Source organism: Hylobates moloch, unplaced genomic scaffold (assembly GCF_009828535.3).
Source record: "Hylobates moloch isolate HMO894 unplaced genomic scaffold, HMol_V3 SCAFFOLD_7, whole genome shotgun sequence".
Lineage (NCBI taxonomy): Eukaryota > Metazoa > Chordata > Mammalia > Primates > Hylobatidae > Hylobates > Hylobates moloch.
In genome coordinates this window covers 82,925,693-82,935,166 of record NW_026652282.1, presented here as the reverse complement: position 1 = coordinate 82,935,166, position 9,474 = coordinate 82,925,693, and the positions used below count along the sequence as shown (strand labels likewise).

General features: G+C 43.1%; 1 pseudogene; it reads left to right on the top strand.

Moving 5' to 3' along the window:
- The first annotated feature begins 4,981 nt into the window (after positions 1–4,981).
- LOC116811134 (small ribosomal subunit protein uS2-like) lies at positions 4,982–5,906 on the top strand (annotated as a pseudogene).
- The last annotated feature ends 3,568 nt before the right edge of the window (positions 5,907–9,474 follow it).

The following is a 9,474-nucleotide window of genomic DNA, read 5'->3' as shown; positions in this document are numbered from 1 at the left end:
GCTGGGTGTCAGCAGCGGTGGCTGCAGAACAGCGGATTTTCGTGAGACCACAAATTCAGCTGTCTGATAGTTCCTCTGAAAGTTTTGTCTCAGAGGAGTACCCGGTTGAATGAGGTGTCAGTCTGTCCCTACTGGGGGGGTGCCTCCCAGTTAGGCTGCTCGGGGGTGAGGGACCCACTTTAGGAGGCAGTCTGTCCGTTCTCAGATCTCCAGCTGCGTGCTGGGAGAACCACTACTCTCTTCAAAGCTGTCAGTCAGACAGGGACATTTAAGTCTGTGGAGGTTCTTGCTGAGTTTTTGTTTGTCTGTGCCCTGCCCCCAGAGGTGGAGCCTACAGAGGCAGGCAGGCCTACTTGAGCTGTGGTGGGCTCCACCCAGTTCGAGCTTCCTGGCTGCTTTGTTTACCTAAGCAAGCCTGGGCAATGACGGGCGCCCCTCCCCCAGCCTCGCTGCCACCTTGCAGCTTGATCTCAGACTGCTGTGCTAGCAATCAGCGAGACTCCGTGGGCATAGGACCCTCCGAGCCAGGTGCGGGACACAATCTCCTAGTGTGCCGTTTTCCAGGCCCATTGGAAAAGCGCAGTATTAGGATGGGACTGACCCGATATTCCAGGTGCCGTCTGTTTCCCCTTTCTTTGACTAGGAAAGGGAACTCCCTGACCCCTTGCACTTCCCGAGTGAGGCAATGCCTCGCCCTGCTTCGGCTCGCGCACAGTGCGCTTCACCGACTGTCCTGCACCCACTGTTAGGCACTCCCTAGTGAGATGAAACCGGTACCTCAAGCAGAAATGCAGAAATCACCTGTCTTCTGTGTTGCTGGGGCTGGGAGCTGGAGACTGGAGCTGTTCCTATTCGGCCATCTTGGCTCCACCGACAAGAATCAAGAAAAGAATTTTCAACCCACAATTTCATATCCAGCCAAACTAAGCTTCATAAGCAAAGGAGAAATAAAATCCTTTCCAGACTAGCCAATGTTGATGGAGTTTGTCACCACCAGGACTGCCTTACAAGAGCTCCTAAAGGAAGCACTAAACATGGAAAGGAAAAACTGATATCAGCCACTGCAAAAACACACCAAAATGTAAAGACCTATAACACTATGAAGAAACTACATCAACTAATATGCAAAATAACCAGCTAGCATCATGAGGACAGAATCAAATTCACAGATAACAATATTAACCTTAAGTGTAAATGGGCTAAATGCCCCAGTTAGAAGACAAAGGCTGGCAAATTGGATAAAGAGTCAAGACCCATCGGTTTGCTGTGTTCAGGAAACCCATTTCACATGCAAAGACACACATAGGCTCAAAATAAAGGAATGGAGGACTATTTTCCAAGCAATGGGAAAGCAGAAAAGGGCAGGGGTTGCAATTCTAGCCTCTGATAAAATAGACTTTAAACCAACAAAGATCAGAAAAGACAAAGCAGGGCATTACATAATGGTAAAGGAATCAATGCAACAAGAAGAAGTAACTATCCTAAATATATATGTGCCCAATTCAGGAGCACCCAGGTTCAGAAAGCAAGTTCTCAGAGACCTACAAAGAGACTTAGACTCATACATAATAATAGTGAGAGACTTTAACACCCCACTGTCAGTATTAGACAGATCAGTAAGACAGAAAATTAACAAGGATATTCAAGAATTGAACTCAGCTCTGGACCAAGCAACCCTAATAGACATCTGCAGAGCTCTCTAACCCAAATCAAGAGAATGCATATTCTTTTCAGTGCCACATAGCACTTATTCTAAAATCAACCACATAGTTGGAAGTAAAACACTCCTCAACAAATGCAAAAGAACAGAAATCATAACAGTCTCTCAGACCACAGTGCAATCAAATTAGAACTCAGGATTAAGAAGCTCACTCAAAACCACACAACTATGTAGAAACTGAACAACCTACTCCTTAATGACTACTGGGTAAATAATGAAAATAAGGCCAAAATAAACAAGTTCTTTGAAACCAATGAGAACAAAGAGACAATGTACCAGAATGTGTGGGAAACAGCTAAAGGAGTGTTAAGAGGGAAATTTATAGCATTAAATGCCCACATTAAGAAGCAGGAAAGATCTAAAATCTACACCCTAACATCCCAGTTAATAGATCTAGAGAAGCAAGAGCAAACAAATTCAAAAGTTAGCAGAAGACAAGAAATAACTAAGATCAGGGCATAACTGAAGGTGATAGAGACAAGAAAATCCCTTCAAAAAATTAACAAATCCAGGAGCTGGTTTTTTGAAAAGATTAACAAAATAGATAGACCACTAGCCAGACTAATAAAGAAGAAAAGAGAGAAGAATCAAGTAGACACAATAAAAAATTATAAAGAAGATATCACCACTGATCCCACAGAAATACAAACTACCATCAGAGAATACTATAAACAACTCTACACAAATAAACTAGAAAATCTAGAAGAAATGGATCAATTCCTGGACACATACACCCTTTCAAGACTAAATCAGGAAGAAATTGAGTCCCTGAATAGACCAAGAACAAGTTCTGAAATTCAGGCAGTAATTAATAGCCTACCAACCAAAAAACGTCCAGGAGCAGACAGATTCACAGCTGAATTCTACCAGAGGTACATTCCTTCCGAAACTATTCAAAACAATAGAAAAATAGGGACTTCTCCCTAACTCATTTTATGAGGCCAGCATCATCCTGATACCAAAACCTGGTAGAGACACAACAACAACAACAACAAAATTTCAGAACAATATGCCTGATGAACATCAACGCAGAAAACCTCAATAAAATACTGGCAAACAATCCAGCAGCACATCAAAAAGCTTATGCACCACGACCAAGTCAGCATAATCGCTGGGATGCAAAGCTGGTTCAACATATGGAAATCAATAAACATAAACCACAACATAAACAGAACCAATGATCACAACCACTTGATTATCTCAATAGATGCAGAAAAAGCCTTTGATAAAATTCAACATTGCTTCATCCTAAAAACTCTCAATAAACTAGGTATTGATGGAACATATCTCAAAATAGTAAAAGCTATTTATGACAAACCCTTAGCCAATATCATGCCGAATGGGCAAAAGCTGAAAGCATTCCCTTTGAAAACCAGCCCAAGACAAGGATGTCCTCTCTCTCACCACTCACAGTGTTGGAAGTTCTGGCCAGGGTAATAAGGCAAGAGAAAGAAATAAAGCATATTCAAATAGGAAGAGAGGAAGTCAAATTGTCTCTGTTTGCAGATGACATGATTGTATATTTAGAAAACCCCATTGTGTCAGCCCAAAATCTCCTGAAGCTGATAAGCAACTTCAGCCAAGTCTCAGGATACAAAATCAATGTGCAAAAATCACAAGCATTCCTATACATCAATAATAGAAAGCCAAATCATTAGTGAACTCCCATTCACAATTACTACAAAGAGAATAAAATACCTAGGAATAGAACTTAAAAGGGAGGTGAAGAACCTCTTCAAGGAGAACTACAAATCACTGCTCAAGGAAATAAGAGAGTACACAAACAAATGGAAAAACATTCCATGCTCATGGATAGGAAGAATCAATATTGTGAAAATGGCCATACTGCCCAAAGTAATTTATAGATTCAATGCTATTCCCATCAAGCTACCATTGAGTTTCTCAACAGAACTAGAAAAAACTACTCTAAATTTCAAATGGAGGCAAAAAAGAACCTGTACAGCCAAGACAATCCTAAGCAAAAAGAACAAAGCTGGAGGCATCATGCTACCTGACTTCAAACTATACTACAAGGCTACAGTAACCAAAACAGCATGGTACTGGTACCAAAACAGATATATAGACCAATGGTATATAACAGAGGCCTCAGAAATAATGCCACACATCTACAACCATCTGATCTTCAAGAAATCTGACAAAAACAAGCAATTGGGAAAGGATTTTCTATTTAATAAGTGGTGCTGGGAAAACTGAGTAGCCATATGCAGAAAACAGAAACTGGACCCCTTCCTTACACCTTATACAAAAATTAACTCAAGATGGATTAAAGACTTAAATGTATAACCTAAAACCACAAAAACCCTAGAAGAAAACCTATGCAATACCATTCAGTACATAGGCGTGGTCAAATACTTCATGACTAAAACACCAAAAGCAACTGCAACAAAAGGAAAATTGGCAACAGAGATCTAATTAAACTAAAGAGCTTCTGCACAGCAAAAGAAAGTATCATCAGAGTGAAAAGGCAACCTACAGAATGGGAGAAAATTTTTGCAATCTACCCATCTGACAAAGGTCTAATATCCAGAATCTACAAGGAACTTAAACAAATATACTAGAAAAAAACCCATCAAAATGTGGGTGAAGGACATGAACAGACACTTCTCAAAAAAAGACATTTATGCAGCCAACAAACATGTAAAAAAAGCTCATCATCACTGGTCATTAGAGAAATGCAAATCAAAACCACAATGAGATACCATCTCACTCCAGTTAGAATGGCGATCATTAAAAAGTCAGGAAACAACAGATGCTGGAGAGGATGTGGAGAAATAGAAATGCTTTTACACTGTTGGTGGGAGTGTAAATTAGTTCAACTATTGTGGAAGACAGTGTGGTGATTCCTCAAGGATCTAGAACCAGAAATATCACTTGACCCAGCAATCCCATTACTGGATATATACCCAAGGAATTATAAATCATTCTTCTATAAAGACACATGCACACATATGCTTATTGCAGCACTATTCACAATAGCAAAGACTTGGAACCAACCCAAATGCCCATCAGTGATAGACTGGATAAAGAAAATGTGGCGTATATACACCATGGAATCCTATGCAGCCATAAAAAAGAATGAGTTAATGTCCTTTACAGGGACATGGATGAAGCTGGAAACCCTCATTCTCAACAAACTAACACAGGAACAGAAAACCAAATGCTGCTTTCTGCACTACCTACAGAGGGGTCCATATGGCGTTGTTCTGGATTCCCGTCATAACTTAAAGGGAAACTTTCACAATGTCTGGAGACCTTGATGTCCTGCAAATGAAAGAGGAGGATGTCCTTAAGCTCCTTGCAGCAGGAACCCGTTTAGGTGGCACCAATCTTGACTTCCAGATGGAACAGTACATCTATAAAAGGAAAAGTGATGGCATCTACTCATAAATCTGAAGAGGACCTGGGAGAAGCTTCTGCTGGCAGCTCGTGCCATTGTTGCCATTGAAAACCCTGCTGATGTCGTGTTATATCTTCCAGGAATACTGGCCAGAGGGCCGTGCTGAAGTTTGCTGCTGCCACTGGAGCCACTCCAATTGCTGGCTGCTTCACTCCTGGAACCGTTGCTAACCAGATCCAGGCAGCCTTCCGGGACCCACGGCTTCTTGTGGTTACTGACCCCAGGGCTGACCACCAGCCTCTCACGGAGGCATCTTATGTTAACCTACCTACCATTGCTCTGTGTAACACAGATTCTCCTCTGCACTATGTGGACATTGCCATCCCATGCAACAACAAGGGAGCTCACTCAGTGGGTTTGATGTGGTAGATGCTGGCTCAGGAAGTTCTGTGCATGCATGGCACCATTTCCTGTGAACACCCGTGGGAGGTCATGCCTGATCTCTACTTCTACAGGGATCCTGAAGAGATTGAAAAAGAAGAGCAGGCTGCTGCTGAAAAGGCAATGACCAAGGAGGAATTTCAGGGTGAATGGACTGCTCCAGCTCCTGAGTTCACTGCTACTCAGCTTGAGGTTGCAGACTGGTCTGAAGGTGTACAGGTGCCCTCTGTGCCTATTCAGCAGTTCCCTGCTGAAGACTGGAGCGCTCAGCCTGCCACGGAAGACTGGTCTGCAGCTCCCACTGCTCAGGCCACTGAATGGGTAGGAGCAACACTGAATGGTCTTAAGCTGTTCTTGCATGGGCTCTTAAGCAACATGGAAAAATGATTGATGGAAAATAAACATCAGTTTCTAAAAAAAAAAAAAAAAGAAAACCAAACACCTCATGTTCTCACTCATAAGTGGGAGCTAAACAATTAGAACACATGGACACAGGGAAGGGAACATCACACACTGGGGCCTGTCAGGGGGCGGTGGGGGGCAAGGGGAAGGAGAGCATTAGGAGAACTATCTAATGCATGTGGGGCTTAAAACCTAGACGACCGATTGATGGATGCAGCAAACCGCCATGGCACATGTATACCTATGTAACAAACCAGCACATTCTGTGCATGTATTCCAGAACTTAAAGTATAATAATAATAAAAAAAGATCAGAGCAGAAATAAAAAAACTGAAATGAAGAAAACAATACAAAAGATTAATAAAACAAAAAGTTGCTTTCTTGAAAAATAAAACTGACAGACCTTTAACCAGACTAAGGAATAAAGAGAGAAGATCCAAGTAAATAAATTCAGAAATGAAAAAGGTGATATTAAACTGATACTGCAGAAATTCTAAGGATCATTACTGGCTACTATGAGGAACTGTATATGCCAATAAATGGGAAAATCTGGAGGAAATTGACAAATTACTGGATACACACAACCTACTGAGATTGAAACAGAAAGAAATAAAAGACCTGAACAGGCCAGTAACGAGTAATGAGTTTGAAGCCATAATAAAAAGTCTTCCATCCAAGGAAATCCTGGGACCTAATGGCTTAGCTGCTGTATTCTACCAAACATTTAAAAAACTAATATCAATCCTACTCAGACTATGCCAAAAATAGAAAAGGAGGGGGACACTTCCAAACTCCCTCTATGAGGTCAGTATTACCCTTATTACCCTTATACCAAAACCAGACACAGACACATGATAAAAAGAAAACTATAGGCCAATATCCCTAATGAAAAATTCGTGCAAAAATCCTTAACAAAATAGTAGTGAACCAAATTCAACAATACCAATTCAACAATGAAAGATTATTCATCATGACCAAGTTGGACTTATCCTAGGGTTGCAAGTTTGGTTCAACATACTCCAATCAATGTAATACATATCAACAGAATGAAGGATAGAAACCATATGATCATTTCAATTGATGCTGGAAAAGCATTGATAAAATTCAACATCCCTTAATGACAAAAACACTAAAAAAACTGGGGATAGAAGGAACATACCTCAACATAATAAAAGCCATATATGACAGACCCACAGCTAGTAGCATACTGAATAGGGAAAAACTGAAAAACTTTAAGATTGAGAACAGGACAAGGATGCCCACTGTCACCACTGTTCTTCAACATAGTACTAGAAGCCCTAGATAGAGCAATCAGACAAGAAAAAGATATAAAGGGCATTCACATCAGAAAGAAAGAAGTGAAATTATTATTGTTTTAGATAATATGATTTTATACTTGGAAAAACCTAAAGACTCCACAAGAAAACTCAGAACTGATAAGCAAATTCAGTAAAGTTGCAGGATACAAAATCAACATACAAAAATTACTAGTGCTGGTTGGTTAAGATGGCCAAGTAGAAGCATCTGCGGTGCATGGCATTCACGGATAACTAAAAGGGAGAGTGAATATAGCACCTTCAACTGAAATATCCAGTTATTCCCATTGGGATTGATCAGGAAAACAACTTGACCCAAGGAGAATAAAGAAAAGCAGGGTGTGGTGATGGCCCACCTGGGAGTGACATGGAGCCAAGGGAAGCAGTGAGTGAATGTATGACCCTGGGAAACCGAGCTTCTCCTACAGATCTTTGCAACCCTTGGACCAGGAGATCCCCTTGTGAGCCCACACAACCAGAGCCTTGGGTTCAACACAAAGAGCTGTGTGGAGTCTCAGCAGAGCATCTGCTCAGACATGCACAGAGACCCAGGAGCTTTACATACTGCAGACCTAGGATCCCCAGGAAGGTGAGAGGTTCATACATAACCCTAGGAAGAAGGCTGAATCCAGGGGCTGAGCGGCATTGGTCTGTGGGCCCCACTTCCATGGCACTTCACAAGATAAGACTCACTGGCTTGGCATTATATCCAGTCACCAGCAACAGGGTGGAGTCTGCCTGAGACAAGATGAAGCCCCTGTGGGGATGGGCAGACCACCATCTTTGCTGTTTGGTCAACTCAGCTGTTCCCGCCTGTGGGCTTTGGATAGTCCAGATGGTTTGGACAAGGAAGCTTCCCTGCTCCCAGTGCAGAGCACCTGCTTTTCCAGAATGTGGCCAGACTGCTTCTTTAAGTGGGACCATAATCCATTCCTCCTCACTAACTGGGACCTCCCAGCTGGGGCCTCCAGCCATTGCCACCCACCCATATTCTATGGACGAGCTCTGAGCTCTCCCTGGAATGGAGTTCCCAGGGGGAGGAGTGAGCCACCACCTTGGTTGTTTGGATGACTCAGCAGTCCCAGCCTGTAGGCTTTGAAGAGTCCAAGCTGACCAGGGAAGAGGTGAGGTGGTTCCCTAGCATGGCATGGCTGTTTTGTTGAGGCATGGCCAGACTGCTTGTTTAGGTGGGACCTCAATCCATTCCTCCTCATTGGGCAGGACCTCCCAGCTAGGGCTTCCAGCCACCCTTGCCCACCCATATTCTATGAACAGAGCTCTGATTTCTCCCTGGGAAGGAGTGCCCAGAGGGAGTGGCAGGCTGCCATCTTGGTTGTTTAGACGACTCAACTGTTCAATCCTGTGGGGTTTTGAGAGTCCAAGCTGATGGGGCAGATGTGGCTTCCCAGCATGGCATGGGCGTTTTGACGAGGTGTGCCCAGACTGTTTCTTCAAATGGGACCCCAGTCTACTCTTCGTGGGGTGGGTCCTTCCAGTCTGGGCCTCTGTCCACCCCTGCCTGTGTTCTGTGGCTGACAGAGTTCTAATTTTTCCCTGGGACAGGGTGCCTGGGGGTGGGGCAGCCTGCCACCTTTGCTGATGGGCTTCTCAGCCAGTCCAGCATGAGGGCCTTGGAGAGTCCAAACTGATTGGGAGCTGAAGGGATCCTCAACACGGCACAGCTGCTCTACCAATATGCAGCCAGATTGCTCCTTTAAGTGGGTCCCTGATCTCATTCCTCCTGGACTGGGTGAGACCTCCCAACTGGAGTATTCAGCTACCTCCTACAGGCATGTTCAGGCCGGAAACAAGTAAGTACCCCCCTGGGACAGAGCTTCCAGAAAAAAGGGACTGGCTGTAATCTTTGCTGTTCTGCAGCCTTCACTGGTGATGCCTTCAGGTACTGGAAAAACTGAGATGACTAGGGTCTGGAATGGACCCCCAGCAAACTGCAGCAGCTCTACGGAAGTGTGGCTTAACTGTTAAAAGAAAAACAAACAACAACAATAACAACAATAAAAAATACAAAAACCCCATCCAAAGGTCAGCAATATCAAAGATCTAAGGTAGATAAACCCACAAAGATGAGAAAGATTCAGCACAGAAATGCTGAAAACTCAAAAAGCCAGAGTGCCCTCTTTGTTCCAGATGACCACAACACCTCTCTAGCAAGGGTTCAGAAATGGGCTGAGGCTGAGATGACTGAAATCACAGAATTAGTCTTCAGAATGTGGATA